Here is a 23,720-nt window from a genome sequence, read left to right on the forward strand (position 1 = left end):
ATGCCATCAATATAAGTGATATGATATGGACACCATCATCTTGTGCCTTTGATGTCCATCTCCAAAGCACCGTCATGATCACCATCATCACTGGCTTGACACCTTGATCTCCATCGAAGCATCGTTGTCGTCTCGCCAACTATTGCTTCTACGACTATCGCTAATGCTTAGTGATAAAGTAAAGCAATTACATGGCGCTTTCATTTCATACAATAAAGCAACAACCATATGGCTCCTGCCAGTTGCCGATAACTCTGTTACAAAACATGATCCTCTCATACAATAAAATTTAGCATCATGCCTTGACCATATCACATCACAACATGCCCTGCAAAAAGAAGTTAGACATCCTCTACTTTGTTGTTGCAAGTTTTACGTGGCTGCTACGGGCTGAGCAAGAAACGTTCTTACGTACGCATCAAAAACCACAACGTGGTATAGTGATTGCTTTTTGATCTTCAGAAAGAACCCTGTTCATTGAATCCGATTCAACTAAAGTTGGAGAAACTGACACCCACGAGCCACCTGTGTGCGAAGCACGTCGATAGAACCAGTCTCGCGTAAGCGTACGCGCAATTTCGGTCTGAGCCGCTTCATCCAACAATAACGCCGAATCAAGAATAAACTAGTGACAACAAGCAATATGTATATACCCACGCCCACAACTCCTTTGTGTTCTACTCGTGCATATAACATCTATGCATAAACCTGGCTTGGATGCCACTATTGGGGAACACAGTAATTTCAAAAAAATTATATGCACACGCAAGATCTATCATGGTGATGCATAGCAATGAGAGGGGAAGAGTGTTGTCCACGTACCCTAGTAGAACGTAAGCGGAAGCGTTATGACAACGCGGTTGATGTAGTCGAACGTCTTCACGATCCGACCGATCCTAGCACCGAAGGTACGACACCTCCGTGACCTACACACGTTCAGCTCAATGATGTCCCACGATCATTGTGATCCTACTGAGTGTTGAGGGAGAGTTTCATCAGCATGACTGCGTGATGACGGTGATGATGAAGCTATCGGAACAGGGCTTCGCCTAAGCACTGCAACGGTATGAACGAGGTGGATTATGGTGGAGGGGGGCACCGCACACGGCTAAGACAATTGTGAACTTGTGTGTCTATGGGGTGCCCCCTCCCCCGCATATAAAGGAGTGGAGGAGGGGGGAGGGCCGGCCCTCTATGGCGCGCCCTGGAGGAGTCCTACTCCCACCGGGAGTAGGATCCCCCTTCCCTAATTGGACTAGGAGAGGAAGGAAGGGGGAGGAAGGAGGAAGGAAAGGGGGGCCGGCCCCCCAACCAATTTGGATTAGGCTTGGGGGGGGGGCCTCCTAGGCTCCCTTCTCCTCTCTCCCACTATGGCCCAATAAGGCCCATATACTTCCCTAGGGGTTTCGGAAACCTCTCGGTACTTCGGTAAATGCCCGAACTCAGCCGGAACCATTCCGATGTCCAAACATAGTCATCCAATATATCGATCTTTACGTCTCGACCATTTCAAGACTCCTTGTCATGCCCGTGATCACATCTGGGACTCCGAACAACCTTAGGTACATCAAAACACATAAACTCACAATATCGATCGTCACCAAACGTTAAGCGTGCAGACCCTATGGGTTCAAGAACTATGTAGATATGACCGAGACTCATCTCCGGTCAATAACCAATAGCGGAACCTGGATGCTCATATTGGTTCCTACATATTCTATGAAGATCTTTATCGGTCAAACCGCATAACAACATACGTTGTTACCTTTGTCATCGGTATGTTACTTGCCCGAGATTCGATCGTCGATATCATCATACCTAGTTCAATCTCGTTACCAGCAAGTCTCTTTACTCGTTACGTAATGCTACATCCTGTAACTAACTCATTAGTTACATTGCTTGCAAGGCTTATAGTCATGTGCATTACCGAGAGGGCCCAAAGATACCTCTCCGATACACGGAGTGACAAATCCTAACCTTGATCTATGCCAACTCAAAAATCACCATCGGAGATACCTGTAGAGCATCTTTATAGTCACCCAGTTACGTTGTGATGTTTCATAGCACACTAAGTGTTCCTCCGGTATTCGGGAGTTGCATAATCTCATAGTCATAGGAACATGTATAAGTTATGGTGAAAGCAATAGCAGTAAACTAAACGATCATCGTGCTAAGTTAATGGATGGGTCAAGTCAATCACATCATTATCTAATGATGTGATCCCGATTATGAAATGACAACTCTTTGTCTGTGGCTAGGAAACTTAACCATCTTTGATCAACGAGCTAGTCAAGTAGAGGCATACTAGTGACACTCTGTTTGTCTATGTATTCACACATGTACTAAGTTCCGGTTAAGACAATTCTAGCATGAATAATAAACATTTATCATGATATAAGGAAATATAAATAACAACTTTATTATTGCCTCTAGGGCATATTTCCTTCAGTGCCCACCTCGGGTGCCCCCGGACCGCCTCTTTTCTCTATAAATACCCCAATATTCCAGAAACCCTAAGGGAGTCGACGAAATATTCATCCAGCCGCCGCAGAGTCCAGAACTGCTAGATCCAATCTAGACACCATCTCAGATACGGTTCACACCTCCATTGGTGCCTATCTGATGATGCGTGAGTAGTTCTTTGTAGACCTCTGGGTTGATAACCCACAAGTATAGGGTATTCAACCCAAATTTATTGATTCGACACAAGGGGAGCCAAAGAATATTCTGAAGTATTAGCAGCTGAGTTATCAATTCAACCACACCTGGAATCTTAATATCTGCAGCAAAGCGTTTAGTAGCAAAGTAATATGATAGTAGTGGTAATGGTAGCAAAAGTAATATTTTTGGTTTTATAGTGATTGTAACAGTAGCAATGGAAAAGTAAATAAGTGAAGAACAATATATGAAAAGCTCATAGGCATTGGATCGGTGATGGAGAATTATGTTGTATGCGATCGATCATGCAACATTTATAACATAGGGTGACACGGAACTAGCTCCAGTTCATCAATGTAATGTAGGCATGTATTCTGAATATAGTCATACGTGCTTATGGAAAAGAACTTGCATGACATCTTTTGTCCTACCCTCCCATGGCAGCGGGGTCCTATTGGAAACAAAGGGATATTAAGGTCTCTTTTTAATAGAGTACCGAAACAAAGCATTAACACATAGTGAATACATGAACTCCTCAAACTATGGTCATCACCGGTAATGGTCCCGATTATTGTCACTTCGGGGTTAACAGATCATAACACCTAATAGGTGACTATAGACTTGCAAGATAGGATCAAGAACTCCCATATATTCATGAAAACATAATAGGTTCAGATCTGAAATCATGGCACTCGGGCCCTAGTGACAAGCATTAAGCATAGCAAAGTCATAGCAACATCAATCTCAGAACATAGTGGATACTAGGGATCAAACCCTAACAAAACTAACTCGTTTACATGATAAATCTCATCCAACCCATCACCGTCCAGCAAGCCTATGATGGAATTACTCACACACGGCGGTGAACATCATGAAATTGGTGATGGAGGAAGGTTGATGATGACGATGGCGACAGATTCCCCTCTCCGGAGCCCCGAACGGACTCTAGATCAGCCCTCCCGAGAGAGTTTAGGGCTTGGCGGCGGCTCCGTATCGTAAAACATGATGAATCCTTCCCTTTGATTTTTTTCTCCCCAAACACAAATATATGGAGTTGGAGTTGAGGTCGATGGAGCGTCAGGGGGCCCACGAGGCAGGGGCGCGCCCAGGGGGTAGGCGCGCCCCCACCCTCGTGGACAGGGTGTGGGCCCCTGATGTGGATTCTTCTTCCAGTATTTTTTATATATTCCAAAAATAATCTCCGTTGATTTTCAGGACATTCCAAGAACTTTTATTTCTGCACAAAAATAATAGCATGGCAATTCTGCAGAAAACAGTGTAAGTCCGGGTTAGTTCCATTCAAATCATGCAAGTTAGAGTCCAAAACAAGGGCAAAAGTGTTTGGAAAAGTAGATACGACGGAGACGTATCAACTCCCCCAAGCTTAAACCTTTGCTTGTCCTCAAGCAATTCAGTTGATAAACTGAAAGTGATAAACAAAAACTTTTACAAATCTGTTTGCTCTTGTTGTTGTAAATATGTAAAGCCAGCATTCAAGTTTATCAACCTTTGCTTGTCGGCGTTCTGGGAACGGGGATCCCCAGACTTGCCTGCCTGCGGCCTGCGGCGTGGCTCAAAGGGGGCCCAGCATGGCCCATCTTCATCAACACAGACCCAAGACCCTCATGAGCGGCCAAGCCTCGCGGGGCGGACGACACAGAGCTTCCTCAGGCACGCCCTCATCAGGCTGGCTCGCGAGGAGGCAGAGATATCAAGGCGGGGTACCTCACGAGGTGCCCGTGACGCAAGCCATGACGACCAAGGGCGCCAGGTGGGCGCCAGCCCGCGCAGTGTCCTCCTTTCCTCTTTGGTGCAAAGGGAGCAAGCGCAGGCGAGAGCATCAAGCAAAGGCACCCGTTTCGGTGCAATGAGACCAAGACCAGTCCAACGGCAGGGAAGAAGTCATTGTGGAGCCCAAGCCAGCGTCACCACCAGAGTCTTTGGCAGGCGAGGACCAACTTTAGTCAGGATAAGTGTGCCAGATGTTCCCCTTCAAAATGGCCAATTGTTGGCGCCCTTCCCGCTCAATATTTGGGGAAGAGGCCCAGGGCCTTTGCCTATAAATAGGACTAGCCACCCATAGGGTAGGGGGATCCCGAATCGGCCAACCCAGAAACTAGCTAGGACCACAGAGAGAGAGATCAGATCGCAATCGAGAAGAGGGAGGGAGAGAAGGGTGACTGAACTCCTCCTAGCAGTTCATCCCCCCAGCCAAGAACCGACCCTCGCGAGGCTGTTCTTCCTTGTATTGCTCATCATCATCAGCCCAAGAGGCAATCCACCACACCACACACTGGAGTAGGGTATTACACCACAACAGTGGCCCGAACCAGTATAAACCGTGTGTCTCTTGTGTTGTTCTTTCCATAGCTTAGATCTTAGTGAGGCGGAGGGGTGCAGGTAGGTAGAAGGCGAAATCTCCACGCGCACCCCAGTGTTCGAACCTCAAGGGTCTGCCGGAACCCGAAATCTGACATTTGGCGCGCCAGGTAGGGGTGCGCCGGAATTCGTCTTCCACCACCCCGTTCTCCTCCGACCATCGCGTCCATGTCTGATGATCGTCGGGCCCGCGCCGAGCGCCGAGCCGCTCTTGCTTCCTGCATCGCCCAGACGGCTCCTGTCGGCGGTCGTCCTTGCCGTTCCCCGTCACCTGCCGTCAACGCCGCCACCGGCCCGGCGGGCGACGAGCGGCAAGCGTCGTCTCAGCATCCGTCCATGCGGCAAGACGGCCGCACCGCTACTCCCTCGCTCACCCCAGCTGGTTCTTCATCCCGCGCGCTCCGCGTGCCCATGGAGGCTCGAGCTGCGCTCATCGCGGCAAAGGAGCTCCTGCGCTACCATCTCGTTGACGATGTCTACGAAGAATGGCTCGACCGCGTCGCTGAGCTGGTCCGTGCCGCAGGGGGCTCTCCCGCGCCATCCGTTCCGCTGCACCGCACCCCGCCCCGCGCGGGCGACGAAGCTCCGGTGGCGCCCCGACCACCTCCTCCTCAATAAGGTGCCATGGCTCCAATGCGCGTGGCCCCTGGGCGGAACCCGCTCCGTCAGGTGCCAGCGCGGCAAGAGCAGAGCTGCCAAGAAGTCCCTTGCCCGCAAGAAGCTGCCCGGGCGCTCCCTGCTCCAGCACGTCGCGACCATGCTCCTGCTCCCGCACGTCAAGACCCCGCGCTGCTCTCAGCTGCAGCGCGTGGGGACAAGCAAGACCAAGCTCTCCGTCACCCAAGGCCTCCCGTGGCCACAGCAGGCTGCCGCGCCTTCACCACCGAGCTACGCAGCGTCGCGTGGCCCGGCAAGTTCAAGCTAGACCTGCCTCCTTGTTATGACGGCACGGCCGACCCTGCGGAGTTCCTCCAGCTCTATAAGCTGGGCATCGAAGCTGCCAACTGAGACGAGAAGGTCATGGCGAACTGGTTTCCCATGGCGCTCAAGGACGGGGCCCGCACCTGGCTCCTGAACCTGGCTCTAGGCACGATCTCCTCCTGGGACGAGATGCGCACCCGCTTCATCGCCAACTTCCAAGGTACTCGCGACCGGCCACCCGCCGTGAGCGACATGCGCCGGAGAGACCCTGCAGAAGTACATCCAGTGCCTCAAAAACGCACGCCTCAAGATTCCCAAGGTGACCGAGGAGGCCATCATCTCAGCCTTCTCCGACGACGTGGGCGATGTCAAGATGAAGGAGGAGCTGGTGATGCATGAAGACCTGTGCACTTCCTTGGAGTTGTTCAACTTGGCAACCAAGTGCGCCAGGGCTGAGGAAGGGCGTCTCTCCCTCCTCGAGCTGCCTGCCGCAGACCCGGAAGAGAAGAAGCCCAAGGCCAAGGATGTGAAGCGCAAGGGGGTTGCCGTGCTCGCGGCAGAACCAGACACCAAGCAGGGTAGAGATCAGCCCGAACCTCCCAAGGGCAGTCGATACTGTGTGTACCACGACCTCCACACCCACAACACCAACGAGTGTCAAGAGCTCCGAGCCGTGCGAGAAGGAAGGATCGGCCGTCGCCCCGACCACGATGACTGGGGCTACGGTCGAGGAGGAGTAAGGAACGCAGGACGCCAGGAAGACCGCTGCCCGCGCCAGGGGTGGCGCGATCGACCTCGCGAGGATCGCTGGCAAGACCCGCCTCGCGAGGGAGACTGGAGGGATCAGCCTCGCGAGGATCACCCGCAAGGCAACGCAGGCCCCCTCTGCTGCCATCGCAGCCAAGGAGAAACGAGGACCGCCATCAGGATGAGGGGGCTGGGGGCTTCCAGGAGCCGCGCGCGATCGCCTGCATCCTGGGCGGGGCTCAAGCCCCAGCCTCTCAATGCATCTTCAAGCAGTTTGCCCGCGAAGTGAATGCAGTCCTCCCCAAGCTAGAAGCCACGCGCCCTCTCAGGTGGTCGGCGTGCGTCATCATGTTCAGCTCAGCAGATCAGCTCAAGTGTGCGGCCACAGCCGGAGTCCTCCCGATGCTTTGTTCCCCAATCATCAGCAACGTGGTGGTCACCAGGACCCTCATCGATGGTGGGGCAGGGCTCAACGTCCTATCCGTGGAAACATTCAACAATCTCCAAGTGCCCTACACCCAGCTTCAGCCAACCAAGCCCTTCTCCGGAGTCACCGATGGCTCCACGGTCCCGATTGGGCAGGTCCGCTTCCCTGTCACCTTCGGGGCACGCGACAACTACCGCACCGAGCTCATCGACTTCGACGTCGCTCACATTCGCCTGCCGTACAACGCCATCCTTGGGTACCCAGCGCTGGCCAAGTTCATGGCCGTGACTCACCACGGCTACAACATCCTCAAGATGCCAGGAAGTGGCGGAGTCATCACGGTGCCCTGTGAAGAGAAGGACGCAGTGTGTTCCCTGGAACGAGCCTTTCAGGCCGCATCACTGGAAGACCCGGATCGCGGAAGCAGGAGGCTTCCCGAGACCGCCCCCAAGAAGAAGAAGACATCGTCCGGCCCGGCCCCTCAGGAGGCAGGCCCCTCAGGGCCCGCGCCTGCCCAGGGGGAACCTCCTTCCATTGCATAGGAAAGCGCGCCCGGCGTCCTCCTCAGGCAGGGCTCGGGGGCTCTCCCCTGGAGGGCCACCGACTTGGCTAAGGTCACGAGGGAGGCGCTTGGGCACCACATGGAGGCGTGTTTCGAAGCACGTTTCCCTCAAGAAGGAGTAAGGCAAGGAGGGTCAGACCCTCAGGAGTTCGCCAACGAGGCCATTCAGGAGCTACAGGAGTTAAGAGTCATGAGAGGCGGCCGCCGCCTACCAGCTGTGGCTCCCCATCTAGGCCAGGATGGTGGGCTGCGTGTCTGCATCGACATACCAGGGCTCAATCGAGTCACCTCTCAGGAGCACCTCTGGCCCTCGTGAGTGGGGCGCTGCGAAGGTCCACCCTACAGCTACGTTTGCATGCCTTACGGCTTGCCGAATGCGGCTGCCACGTACCAGCGCCTCATGAGGGGCATCATGGAGGCTCAAGAGGCCAGGCGTTTCGCAGCCCTGGCGGAGATGGAGATGGTCCGCGAGGAGCCACCAGCGCCTCCGGAGCCTCCCGAGGCCCCTGGGCCTGGGGGCTCGTGAGGATCGGCTTCCGCAGCCCACCGAGTCAGCTACACCAACACTCCTTCATCCTCAACATCATCATGTGACATCTTTCAAGTTTCATTTCCAGCTGGGAGCGCCCCCCAGGGCTGTATTATTCCCAGGCCGCGTGGGTTCGTCCCTGCGGCATGTATCCCTTTTATTTCATGTTGTTAGCTTACCTTGTTGGGGGCGCCCCACGGGCTGCATCATCCCCAAGTCGCTCGGGCCTGACCCAGTGATGTCCGCCTTCCCAGCATCTATTTGAATGAATCCACTCCTTCGCGGCTAATGTGTTTGACCCAGTTGCCCGCTCAACTGACGCCAACTGACGGAGCCGCTCCCAAAAGGCACGACGCTTGCGCATGGGTCCGTCCATGCAACGCCGACAAACCTGAATGGCTGAGCTCTGGCTGCGGCAGCCCCGCATGGCGCTACCTCGTCAAGCCTTCAGTGCCTCATCGCCCCTCAGAAGCAACCAACGGCTGACTGTCAATTGTCATGGCAACCCCTTGTTCTTTCTATGATGGGTCTACAGGATCTCCTAAAGGAGCTGCGTCAGGCGAGGCCCTTGCGGTGTCTCCTTCACTCTCAACCGCGCGAACCGCTTGCACGTTAAAGGGGGGGGTGCCTGAGCATCGCGACTCATGGCTCCTATTGGCTCTCCAGCACTCGCCCTCTGGCCTTGTCCACGGCATCGCGACCTGGCATTCCAGCGACGGCTGAGACTCGCTCGAGGGCCGGGACCCGAGGACGTAGAGCAGAAAGGGGAGCAAATGCGAGAGGGGAGGGACACGCAAGGACCTCGCCGAGCAACCTCACGCCTGCTGATGCACGGACCCGGCGACACACCAGAGAGCGGCCCCTGATTCTTGAGATAAGTCACCACCCGAAAGCACCAGCTACCGTGGCACCATCCCCGCACCTAATGCAATTCCATGTTAGCGACGCCGCTCTCCTTTCTCATCGAACGACGACTGCTTGAGCGCCAAAGGGGACCTTCTGAGCATCGCGACTCAGGGGCTCTTACCGGACCCTGGGTCGCTCACCTCCTGGCCTTGACCACGGCATCGCGACCTGGCATACCAGTGACGGCTGAAGCCGCCTTGGGACTGGAACCTATCGGCGCAGAGCAGCAAGCCCTCGTGAGGTTCGAAAGGGAGAACTGAGCTAAGGCGGAATGAGCAACTCACACAATTCTACGACAAGGGTTATATTAACAAAACAGGATCACAGGCACCTTACAAGCCCCCACGGGATGCGTCTTTGATTCCTCGCAGGGAACAGATCCTAAAAGGATGCTAACTACACGCGCCCCTGCAAAAGACGCCATCATCAATAGTGGGCCATCAAGCACCGGCGCCAACCCCATCCAGATCAGAGTCGGCGGCGGCCTGACGAGCCCGCCCTGCTCCAGGAGCGGCGCCGGCTCGGGGGCTCGTAGCTGTTGTCGCTCGTCTCCGGAGTCGCGAAGAGCTCGCCGGAGTCGCTGGAACCTCCGCTGCCTCCGCCGCCTGAGGAGCCGCCAAGGGAGCGGTCGGCGGGCCCAGTACTCGCCGTAGCAGGGTCCCGACCACCTCTCCCGGGGCAGCACTCCAGCCGGCGCCCGTTCGCATCGAAGACCTTGGAGAACATCACCGAAGCATCATCGAAGCCTCTTGTCCTGCAAACCCGGGCGATTTCGCTCCAGCCTCGAGTCATGAAGACCTCGCCCGGGGCAATGACCGCGACCTCTGCCTCGGTCGTGAGGGTGCTGCAGCCAGCATGCTGCAGCCAAAGCTCCAGGAGTTCTCCCTGCCGGATGATGGAGGCGAAGAAGGGAGGAAGGCGAACCCAAGACTGAGGAGGCATGGTGGTGTGGATCACGAACTCTCGGGAGAAGCCCTCGGTGTGGACCCCAGGGGGGACGACCCACACCTTCGTGACCCGTCGGCGCCGACGGCGGCGCCGCCCGTGGCGATCGACATCGACTCCTTCAGGGCCCTCGATGTGGGCATACAAGGGAAGCGGGAACCCCGGCTGTGGCCGCTCGCACCGGGGCCTCGACACCACCTGATGGGCCCCCTCATCCTGGCCGCGGAGGGCGAGCCGTTTCTTCGACGGGAGCGGGTCTGGTTCCTCTCGGGGAGCCTTGCACTTCTCTGCCGTCAAGAACCGGCGGATCGGAGCCATCGCAGCAAGATGGAGCAAGGACCGGGAAGAAGGAGAAGCAAGAAGGGATGGACTGGAAGGGCGCGCGCCGTTCCGTACTTATGGCCGGCGAAGGCCAACCGCTGACCTCCACGATCGCAGGTAATCATGACCTGCTTTGCATGCAGGGACTTGTCCAATCCGTGCAGTTGCCGAGGCGCCATGGGGAATTGGAGACGCCCACGTCCAGTCAACCGCCACGCGGCGCCCAAGGCCGCAGGCTGTTAGGGCCCGCAGCGCTTTGCTCTCTCCCTTTCGCCTCCCTGCATGGCCAAGTCCGGGCGTGCCTTGGGCCTGGGGGCTACTGTTGGCGTTCTAGGAACGGGGGTCCCCAGACTTGCCTGCCTGCGGCCTGCGGCGTGGCTCAAAGGGGGCCCAACACGGCACATCTTCATCAACACAGACCCAAGACCCTCATGAGCGGCCAAGCCTCACGGGGCGGACGACACGAAGCTTCCTCAGGCATGGCCTCATCAGGCTGGCTCGCGAGGAGGCGGAGATATCAAGGCGGGGTACCTCACAAGGTGCCCGTGATGCAAGCCATGACGACCAAGGGCGCCAGGCGGGCGCCAGCCCGCGTAGTGTCCTCCTTTCCTCTTTGGTGCAAAGGGAGCAAGCGCAGGCGAGAGCATCAAGCAAAGGCACCCGTTTCGGTGCAACGAGACCAAGACCAGCCCAACGGCAGGGAAGAATTCATTGTGGAGCCCAAGCCAGCGTCACCACCAGAGTCTTTGGCAGGCGAGGACCAACTTTAGTCAGGATGAGTGTACCAGATGTTCCCCTTCAAAATAGCCAATTTTTGGCGCCCTTCCCGCTCAATATTTGGGGAAGAGGCCCAGGGCCTTTGCCTATAAATAGGACTAGCCACCCACATGGTAGGGGGATCCCGAATCGGCCAACCCAGAAACTAGCTAGGACCGCAGAGAGAGAGAGAGAGATCAGATCGCAATCGAGAAGAGGGAGAGAGAGAAGGGTGACTGAACTCCTCCTAGCAGTTCATCCCCCCAGCCAAGAACCGACCCTCGCGAGGCTGTTCTTCCTTGTATTGCTCATCATCATCAGTCCAAGAGGCAATCCACCACACCACACACTGGAGTAGGGTATTACACCACAACGGTGGCCCGAACCAGTATAAACCTTGTGTCTCTTGTGCTGTTCTTTCCATAGCTTAGATCTTAGCGAGGCGGAGGGGTGCAGGTAGGTAGAAGGCGAAATCTCCATGCGCACCCCAGTGTTCGAACCTCAAGGGTCTGCCGGAACCCGAAATCCGACAGAGCTTGTCAAAAGCAACATATGAAATTAGTCCCAAAGTGATAGCTCTCCAAGAAGGATATAATAAAAACTTTCATGATGATCATTGGACAAAATAAACTTGATTCTTAGTAATAGTTTTGAGATATGATGATGTGATATGTGAGTCATCTTGATGAGTAATTATGCTTTAGTAAGAATATTGGTGTTAAGGTTTGTGATTCCCTATGCAAGTACGAAAGTAAATAGTCATGCAATGAAATTATATCCTACTTATGGTGCATTATTCGGTGCTAGTTATGCTTAATGCTCAATTATGAGATTATTCGTTTCTTAGTTGGTCACTTCCCAATCTTTTGCTAGCCTTCATTTTGCACTAAGTATGATCACTACTTGTGCATCCAAAAACCTTTAAACCAGTTTTGCCACATGAGTCCACTATATCTACCTATATGCGGTATTATTTTGCTGTTCTAAGCAAATTTGTATGTGCCATCTCTAATTTTCAAAATAAACTCATATTTTGTGTGTTTGTTTTGTTCGCGGAGCGGTGAGGGGTGGCTAATATTTTCCATTCTAGATGTATTATTCTCACGATGAGTGTTTATTCACTTGTCATTGCACAAGAGTAAGGCAAAGGTATTAGGGATGCCCAGTCCTGAAATGCAAAAATGAATTTACTTTATGTTGTCAAATAATAAATTCCTTGGAAAGTGTTGGTATGGAGGGCACCCATGGATACGGTTAGCCATGGAAAGTGAAAGTATGGTGGAAAAAGGAATAAACTTTATTTTCTGTTCGTGAATCGCCTATGTTATATCTATGCATGGAAATTATTGGGAACTCTAAGTCGTTTTCATTGGTGGGATGGATACACCTCCCAAAATGTTTTTATCTCTAAGTTTTTCGCTTTGAGCTCTGGCACCTCTACAAATCCCTACTTCCCTCTGTGAAGGGCCTATCTTTTACTTTATGCAATTTTTATTTTGAATTTGAGTCTCCATCTTCTCTTATAAAAGAACCAACTAGGAGGCAATATGATCGTACTTGAGTATTGGACATAGCTAATATGCGAGTGTGTTTCATGAATGGATCAATGGTTGAGCATGACGGGCTAGGGATAACTTATTTTAGCGTTGATATTTTGAAAGACATGGTTGCTTGTTGATATGCCTGAGTATCTAAATTATCATGTCAAAACTAGACTATTGCTTTGAACAACTAAAAGTCCAAATGTCCATGCTATAAAGAAAAGAAATATGATATGACATGTCAAGCAACATTCCACATCAAAAATTCTGTTTTTATCACTTACCTACTCGAGGACGAGTAGGAGTTAAGCTTGGGGATGCTGATACGTCTCCAACGTATCTATAATCTTTGATTGTTCCATGTTGTTATATTATCAATCTTGGATGTTTTACAATAATTTTATAGTTATTTTATATCATTTTTGGTACTAACCTATTGACATAGTGCCAAGTGCTAGTTGTTGTTTTTCCATGGTTTTTACATAGCAGAAAATCAATATCAGACAGAGTCCAAATGCCCTGAAACTTTATGGAGAATTTTTATGGACCAAAAGGAACACAACGGGCCCTGGCTGCGCCTGGGGGTGCCTCGAGGGACGCACAACCCACCAGCGCATGCCAGGAGGCCTAGGCGCGCCCTGGTGGGTTGTGCCCACCTCGGGTGCCCCCCCCCCGGACCGCCTCTTTGCTCTATAAATACCCCAATATTCTAGAAACTCTAGGGGAGTCGACGAAATATTCATACAGCCACCGCAGAGTCCAGAACCACCAGATCCAATCTAGACACCATCTCAGATGGGGTTCACCACCTCCATTGGTGCCTCTCCGATGATTCGTGAGTAGTTCTTTGTAGACCTTCGGGTCCGTAGTTAGTATTTAGATGGCTTCATCTCTCTCTCTCTCTCTCTCTCCCTCTCTCTCTATTGATTCTCAATACAATGGTCTCTTGGAGATCCATATGATATAACTCTTTTGCGGTGTGTTTGTTGGGATCGATGAACTTTGAGTTTATGATCCATTGAACATGAATCTGCTAATTCTTCACCTGAAAGTTCAAATCCTTCTATTGCTGCAAATTCTTCAACTGTCTTTGCTATCACAAATTCCTCATCTAAGCATGCTACCAGTATCACTGACCATGTAGGGTTGAAGGAGTTGTATGTGACATGCATGTACAAAAGCCTCAAAGGGCATCAGGCTCTTTGTGATGTGCTTAAAAAGCAGATCCTCATCAAGAACCCTAGGAAAGAGGGTATTGCCTTTGAGAGGAAACTCAATGCTGATGGGACCTATTGGAAACCTGAGAAGTATCCCAAAACCTCATGGGTTGCTGCAAAGGGACCTCCCGTAGATCCATCCACTTTATCTGGATTTACTTGTGAATCTTCATATTCTTCTGATGAGTCATTTGACCCCAAGTATAAACTGTTCAAAAATCAGAATGGTGAAGTATTTGCTAGATATGTTGGCACTAACTGCAGGAATGGTCCCCCTATGAAAAAAATCTGGGTTCCCAAAAGGTGCCTTGAAAGTCTTCAGGTGAATGTCATCATGACAACACCTATGAAGAATAGGAACCCAGATCAAATTCTTCATATGGACCAAAGTCTTCATATGGATCCAAGTCCTCATATGGACAAAATTCCTCACGTGGATCAAATTCCTCATATGGATCCAGATCCTCATATGAACATCATCGTGCTAACACTTCTGTTTCACAGGGAAGATTTAAGGGTTATGAATATGTGCATTATTCTTCAAATCATTATGTTCATAAGTCCTCGAAGAATTTCTCTGCTTATTCATATGTCTACTCTAACCCCTCTTATGTGAAATGAAGTGGACTGGCTTCTATGACACCTTTCTCTTATGGATCTCGCAGAATGATGAACTCTTTGCCACACCTCCAGATGTGGGTGGTGAAGAAAATGAACTAATCTCTTATGCAGGGTCAGGTCTCGAGACGAACTTAAACGTCTGAAGAATTTGCTGGAGACCTGAATATGCTTGAAAGGACGCAAGCTAATCATGAAGAAATGAACTTTCATTTCTCACGTCCTCATACTGCTATATCTGCTGAATTGTTTGATGAAATTGATCTGATGAATTTGATGTCATATTCTTCACTGATGAAGTATATGAGTTCGTAAGATGCACTAATTCATCTGCAGGATGATCAACCCAAAGCCACTGAGTGGGTCCTCGACAGTGGATGTACAAATCACATGACTGGTGACAAGAACCTATTGACGGACACTGCCTTATCTCCATCTCATCTGAAGCATATCACCTATGCTGACAAAGGCAAAAGCAAGGAATTGGGTCTAGGTAGGGTTGCGATCTCAAGGGATCGACACATGGACAAAGTCATGCTTGTCGAGTCCTTAGGATTCAACCTGAGGTATGTCTCAATGCTTTGTGATCTTGATATGGTTATTGTCTTTGGCAAGTATCGCTGTGTTGTGGTCATGAAAGCTGACAATTCCAAAGTCTTAAAAGGCTTTAGGAGAGGAGACTTGTATATTGTTGATTTCTCTATAGGACCACAACCTGCTACATGTCTACTTGCAAAAGCTTCAGAAGGCTGGCTATGGCATCGACGACTTGGTCATGCTGGCATGAGGAACTTGCACACACTCGCGAAGAAGAAGCATGTCATTGGCATCGTGGGCGTCAAATTCCTCAAGGATCTCCTGCGTGGAGCTTGTGAAGCTGGAAAGATGCATGACCAAGGTCAAGCATCCCTCAAAGACTATCATGACTACCACTCATCCATTTGAATTGCTTCACATGGATCTCTTTGGCCCTACTCATTATGCCACATCCACTAATGCTGCATCTTTATATGGCTTTGTCATTGTTGATGACCATTCTCGTTACACATGGGTGCATATCATCACTTACAAAACTGAAGTGCATGAAGTCTTCAATCGATTTTCCTCGAGGGCTTCAACAAACTTCGGAGTGAAGATCAAGCACATTAGAAGTGACAATGGGACCGAGCTCAAGAACACTAGTCTTGATGACTATCTTGATGAACTTGGTATTACTCATGAGTTATCTGCTCCTTATACTCCTTAGCAGAACATCGTCGTGGAGCGCAAGAACAAGACTCTTGTTGAGATGGCTTGCACTATGCTTGATGAATACAATACACCTCCTCCCTTCTGGCCCGAGGCAATTGATACTGCGTGCCACATCGTCAACAGGGTATATCTTCACAAATTCTTCAAAAAGACCTCATATGAACTCCTCACTGAAAAGAAACCCAATGTGATTTATTTCAAAGTCTTCGGTGCAAAATGTTGGATTAGAGATCCTCATCACAATTCTAAATTTGCACCGAAAGCACATGAAGGTTTTATGCTTGGTTATAGAAAGGACTCGCACACCTACAGAGTCTTCAACACCTATCACCACAAGGTTGTTGAAACTTTAGATGTGCGGTTCGATGAAACTAACGGCTCGCAAAGAGAGCACCTACCTCCTGTGCTAGATGAAATGTCACCTAAGGAATCCATTGAGTTTAAGGCTACTGAGGGTTTCATTCCTACCGAAGAATCTGCTGAAGAAGTCATTCCACAACATGAAGAACATCATGCTAATGCACGTGAGGAAAATGGCTTTGAAGAAAATGCTGAGCCCACTCAACATCGTCAACCCTCTCATCCTCGCATCGCAAATGAAGTGGATATTGAGAGAATGATCAACGACATCAAAGCACCAGGTCCTCTCACACGCTCAAAGGCTTCACATTTTTCTAACTTTTGTGGGCACTTTGCTTTTGTCTCTGTCACAGAGCCCACCAAAGTAGATGAGGCATTTCTGGAGCCTGAGTGGATTCAAGCGATGCAAGAGGAATTACATTAGTTCGAGGTTAACAATGTCTACGAACTTGTCAAACGACCAGACCCACACAAGAACAATATCATTGGCACCAAATGGATCTATCGCAACATGCAAGTTGAAAATGGCCTTGTTGTGAGGAATAAGGCACGGCTAGTAGCTCAAGGCTACACACAGGTTGAAGGAATTGATTTGATGAAACTCCTGCACCTGTTGCTAGACTTGAGACTATTCGCATATTGCTTGCTTACGCTAACCATCATAATATCAAATGGATGTGAAAAGTGCATTCCTCAATGGTAAGCTTGAGGAAGAAGTATATGTTGCTCAACCCCTAGGTTTTGAAGATCCAAAGCATCCTCACCAAGTCTTCAGACTCAATAAGGCCCTCTAGGGCCTCAAGCAGGCCCCTCGGGCATGGTATGATACTTTGTAGGAATTCCTCATGAAGAAAGGCTTCAAACCCAGTTCACTTGACACAACTCTTTTCACCAAAACCTATGATGATGAATTATTCATGTGCCAAATCTATGTTGATGATATTATCTTTGGCTGTACTAACCAACGTTACGCTGGCGAATTTGCCTATATGATGAGTGAGGAATATCAAATGTCTATGATGGGAGAATTGAAATTCTTCTTAGGTCTTCAAATTCATCAATAGCGCAACGACATCTTCATATCTCAGGAGAAATACCTCAAGGATGTGTTGAGGAAATTTGGCATGCAAGATTGCAGAAGGCGTCAAAATCCCTATGCCCACAAATGGCCATCTATGCACTGATGAAATTGGTATTGACTTCGATCAAAAGGTATACTGCTCCATAATTGGCTCTTTATTGTATCTATGTGCATCTAGGCCAGATATTATGCTTAGTGTTTGCATGTGTGCCAATTTTCAAGCTACACCCAAGGAATCACACCATAAGGATGTGAAGCATATTCTTCGATATCTAGCTCACACTCCAACACTTGGATTATGGTATCCCAAGGGCTCGGCTTTTGATCTCATTGGATATTCTGACTCTGACTATGCTGGTGATCGCATGGACCGCAAGTCAACATCAGGCACATGCCATTTCCTTGGACGATCCTTAGTATGTTGGTCCTCGAAGAAGCAAAACTATGTATCACTCTCTACTGCTGAAGCTGAGTACATTGCTACTGGTTCGTGCTGTGCTCAATTGCTATGGATGAAGCAAACCCTCAAGGACTACGACATCAATGTGAAGAATGTGCCACTCTACTGTGACAATGAGAGTGTGATATGTCTCCAATGTATCTACTTTTCCAAACACTTTTGCCCTTGTTTTGGACTCTAACTTGCATGATTTGAATGGAACTAACTCGGACTGACGCTGTTTTTAGCAGAGAACTGCCATGGTGTTATTTTTGTGCAAAAATAAAAGTTCTCGGAATGACCTGAAAATCCACGGAGACACGTTTTGTAATTAATGAAAAATATTGGCGAAAGAATCAGCATCAGGGGCCCACACCCTGTCCACGAGGGTGCATGTCACGCCCCCTGCCTCGTGGGCCCTCTGAAACTCCACCGACCTCAACCCCAACTCCATATATTCACTTTCGGGGAGAAAACAATCAGAGAGAAGGATTCATCGTGTTTTACGATACGGAGCCGCCGCCAAGCCCTAATCTTCCTTGGGAGGGCTGGTCTGGAGTCCGTTCAGGGCTCCGGAGAGGGGAATCCATCGCCATCATCATCATGAACCATCCTTCATCACCAATTTAATGATGCTCACCGCCGTACGTGAGTAATCTCATCGTAGGCTTGCTGGACGGTGATGGGTTGGATGAAACTTACCATGTAATCGAGTTAGTTTTGTTAGGGTTTGATCCCTAGTATCCATTATGTTCTAAGATTGATGTTGCTATGACTCTACTATACTTAATGCCTATCACTAGGGCCTGAGTGCCATGATTTCAGATATGAACCTCTTATGTTTTCATGAATATATGCGAGTTCTTGATCCTATCTTGCAAGTCAATAGTCACCTACTATGTGTTAGGATCCGGCAACCCCGAAGTGACAATAATCGGGACCACTCCTGATGATGACCGTAGTTTGAGGAGTTCATGTATTCACTAAGTGTTAATGGTTTGGTCCGGTACTCTATTAAAAGGAGGCCTTAATATCCCTTAGTTTCCAATAGGACCCCACTGCCACAGGAGGGTAGGACAAAAGATGTCATGCAAGTTCTTTTCCGTAAGCACGTATGACTATATTCGGAATACATGCCTACATTACATTGATGAACTGGAGCTAGTTCTGTGTCACCCTATGTTATAAATGTTGCATGAGGAATCGCATCCGACATAATTATCCATCATTGATCCATTGCCTACGAGATTTTCACACATTGATTTTTGCTTAGATACTTTTCCGTTGCCACTGTTACGATTGCTACAAAAACTGCTACTATTACTTTTGCCACCATTACCGTTACTTCCATACTACTTTGCTACTAAATATTTTGCTGCAGATATTAAGTCTGTCAGGTGTGGTTGAATTGACAACTCAACTGCTAATACTTGAGAATATTCTTTGGCTCCCCTTGTGTCGAATCAATAAATTTGGGTTGAATACTCTACCCTCGAGAACTGTTGCGATCCCCTATACTTGTGGGTTATGAAGACTATTTTCTGGGGCCGTTACCAGGGAGCATAGCTCTATTCTTTCAGTCACTTGGGATTTATATCTTTTGATCACTCTGAGGAACTTGAAAGATTAAAGAACCAATATTTTCCCCTCAACTACGAGGGGAGGTAAGGAACTTCCATCTAGCTCCGCACTTGATTCACCTTCTGTTATGAGTAAATTTGCGACACGTACACCTGTTATTGATTCTGATATGTCTCATGTTATTGATAATGCCACTTCTGCTATGCATGATGCTTATGATGAAACTACTTCTATGCTTGATAATACCATGCCATTAGGAGAATTTCTTGATGAACAACTTGCTAGGGTTAGAGAGAATGAAATATTGAAATAGATAATATTGATGAAAGTGATGATGAAGATTCTCCCCCTAGATATGAATTGCCTGATGTGCCTGAAGGTTATGTTATGGATGAAGAAACTGCTAGAGATCTTTTTTCTTGCAAAGATAGATATGATCTTTAGAAACTGTTTGCTAAGTTGAAAGAAAAGTCTTTGAATGCTAGAATGAAATATGACCCTGCTTTTGCTACTTCACCTATCTGTATTTCTGATAAGGATTACGATTTCTCTATCGATCCTGAGTTAATTACTTTGGTTGAATCTGATCCTTTTTATGGCTATGAATCTGAAACTGTTGTGGCACATCTTACTAAATTCAATGATATAGCCACCCTATTCGCTCATGAGGAAAAATTTGTTACTACTATATCCTTAAGTTATTTCCGTTCTCATTAAAGGGTGATGCTAAAACATGGTTTAATTCTCTTGCTCCCGGTTGTGTGCGTAGTCCTCAGGATATGATTTATTACTTCTCTGCTAAATATTTCCCCGCTCATAAGAAACAAGCTGCCTTAAGGGAAATAAATAATTTTGTGCAAATTGAAGCAGAGAGTCTCCCACAAGCTTGGGGAGGCTTCTCCGATTACTTAATGCTTTGCCTGATCATCCTCTCAAGAAAAATGAAATACTTGATATCTTTTATAATGGACTAACCGATGCTTCCAGAGACCACCTGGAGAGTTGTGTTGGTTGTGTTTTCAGGGAAAGAACTGTTGAGGAAGATGAATTGCTATTGAATAATATATTGAGTAATGATAATGATTGGACACTTCCTGAACCAACTCCTAAGCAATGTTTTAAATAGCCGGCTATAGCTCCGCTATAGCCCGCTATATAGCCTTTCAGCAGGGTGCCGCTAAACGGTCTCATGTACAAATAGCCCACTATAGCTCCGCTATAGCTAATTTTGAGGTCCACCGCTATTTGGCAATAGCCCGCTATTTAAAACATTGCTCCTAATCCAACTCCAAAGAAAAGGGGTATTCTATTTCTCAGTCCTGAAGATATGCAAGTGGCAAAGAAATCTATGAAAGAAAAGGGTATTAAAGGTGAAGATGTTAAGAATTTACCACCTAATGAAGAAATACATGGTCTTAATAACCCGACACAGGTAGTAAAGGTAAATTCTCTCTATAGATTTGATGAAGGTGATATTCCTCATAATAAGTCTGCTAGCCAATGCTTGGATGAGTTTGATAATTTTATTGTTAAACAAGAAAACTTCAATGCTTATGTTGGTAGACAATTGAAACGTAATGCTTATATGGTTGAACACTTGAGTGATTATATGTCTACAGTTAAAGGTGAACTTAAACTTATTAGTAAACATGCTTCTATGGTTACCACTCAGGTAGAACAAGTGCTTAAAGCACAAGATGATTTGCTCAATGAATTAAATAATAAGAAAAATGATAATGCTGTTAGAGTTATGACTAGAGGGGGTAGAATGACTCAGGAACCTTTGTATCCCGAGGGCCACCCTAAGAGAGTTGAGCAAGATTCTCAAAGAACTAATGTTGATGCACCTAGTCCTTCTAAGAAGAAGAAAAATAAATATGATAGGACTTTGCATCCTTCTAGTGAAACTATTGTTGACACACCTGAGAATCCCAATAATATTTCTATTTCTGATGCTGAAATACAATCTGGTAATGAACATGAACCTAGTGATAATGATGATGTTCAAGTTGATGCTCAACCTAGCAATAACAATGATGTAGATATTGAACCTGCTGTTGATCTTGATAACCCACAATCAAAGAATCAATGTTATGACAAGAGAGACTTCATTGCTAGGAAGCACGGTAAAGAAAGAGAACCATGGGTTCAGAAACCCATGCCTTTTCCTCCTAAACCATCCAAGAAAAAGGATGATGAGCATTTTGAGTGCTTTGCTGAAATGATTGGACCTATCTTTTTGCGTATGCTTTGACTGATATGCTTAAAATGAATCCTTATGCTAAGTATATGAAAGATATTGTTACAAATAAAAGAAAGATACCGGAAGTTGAAATTTCTACCATACTTGGCAACTATACTTTTAAAGGTGGAATACCAAAGAAACTAGGAGATCCAGGAGTACCAACTATACTATGCTCCATTAAAAGAAACTATGTTAAAACTCCTTCATGTGATCTTGGAGCCGGTGTTAGTGTTATGCCTCTCTCTTATATCGTAAACTTGATTTGAATAAGTTGACACCTACTGGAATATATTTGCAAATGGCCGATAAATCAACTGCTATACCTGTCGGTATTTGTGAGGATGTGCCTGTTGTGGTTGCAAAGGTTACTATTTTAACGAACTTTGTTATTCTTGATATTCCCAAGGATGATAGTATGTCGATTATCCTTGGTAGACCCTTTTTGAATACTGCAGGGGCTGTTATTGAATGCAACAAAGGCAATGTCACTTTTCATGTTAATGGTAATGAGCATACGGTACACTTTCCGAGGAAACAACCTCAAGTCCACAATATCAATTCTATTGGAAAAATCTCAACGATTATTATTAGAGGTTTTGAATTCCCTGTTCTTACTGTCAAGAAGAAATATGATATTCTTATTGTTGGGGACATGCGTATCACCATTGAGAGAAAGAAAATGATGAAGAGATTGTTGAGGAGCTCTTCGTGCCGAAGGTCGAAGGATAAGCAGAATGAGGAGAATAAAAAGCCCAAATACAATCTGCCTCGCACTGCGGAGGTTCGGCCATGCGAATGGCCTTGTGATGTGTTCTTGAGAGTCACTAGAATTTACGATGACTTTTATTACTTGGCTGAGAATGCAGGCCTCACCGACTTCCTCCACGACCAGCTTGAACAGTATCTCCTACTCACTAATATTTTCGTGCAAATTTTTTATTTCCATGCTAAGAAATCACGACCTTCAGTGGAGTTTCACTTATACGATGAGGTTAAGGAGATGTCACTCCATGATTTTTGTCAGGTCTGCAAGATACCCTTTGTGGGCAGCATCGAGGAACCACATCATAGTGATGTGGATGGATTTATTGATAGAATTGTTGTAGGGGAAACGAGGAAAGTTTCTGATGTAAGAATTACTAGTATAGATTTTTCTGTTCTACTTTACTTTGCGATATTTGCTAGTAGATGCTTAATTGGTCGTGGGAACAGTGGAAATCTTAGTGCTCTTGATCTTGTCATTTTGCGCCATGCTTTGTTTCGTGATACAACTTTTAGCTTAGGCGCTATTGTTGCTAAATGATTAAGTCTGAACCATACAAAGGGCCCCATCTTCGGAGGCATCTTTGCTTCACGCCTTGGTAAACACTTTGAGATACCTATTAGGCATTATGAGAAAGAGGAAAAGTTGTTGCCCCCTATTTTTCTAGATTATAAGAGTATGGTAGCACATGAATTTATTGTTAAAAATAAGAAGAATATGCTTAAGTATAATTTGATATTTGGTAAAACTCACTATGAGACTATTACCCTGCCTGCACCCTCTTTGTTTAACATAATTTCAGGCACGTACCTCATCTTACCAGAGGCCATTTATGCATACTGGAGGCTGACACAAGTCCCAGAGCCTGAGCCTAAGCCACCACCTGACCCTTATCAACAGTTTGCTGATCAGTGGGATTCGGAGGAGATCGCTAACTAGTGCACCCTGAGGACCCTCCTCACTACACCGGAGAGAGTAGCTTCGATCCATGGGCATAGACCAACTTAGGCCAAAAGCCTAAGATTGGGGGAGTACGTATCTCTCACCGACATTACATTCATGTTCACACACTCATTCTAGTTGTCGGTGCTCATACTTTTTCATTGTACTATTCATGCTAGTTTATTTTCTTTTCTAAGCCTTCTTCTTGTGTGTTTGAAAAACCTTAAGAAAAACAAAAAAAATAGTTGTAGCTTTTAGCTAGTTTACTTTCCATGCCTGTAGTAGTAGTAACTAAAAGAAAACCCAAAAAGATTTCTCGTTCTTCTTTTGCTTGTTGGGAGCTTTCCCGTGTAAATAGTTTTATTTCTTTTCTTATTCTTTGGGGGTCGAGAGGAGAAGACCATGATGAAAATGTTGAGTGGCTCTCATATGCATTGTTGTTGATTTAACCAAGAGCCCATATTACCTTGTGTTCTCCCTTGTATTAAATGCTTGCAGATTCCAGCTTAGTCCAATGCACATGCACTATTA

This window comes from Triticum aestivum, chromosome 5A, assembly GCF_018294505.1.
Source record: "Triticum aestivum cultivar Chinese Spring chromosome 5A, IWGSC CS RefSeq v2.1, whole genome shotgun sequence".
NCBI lineage: Eukaryota > Viridiplantae > Streptophyta > Magnoliopsida > Poales > Poaceae > Triticum > Triticum aestivum.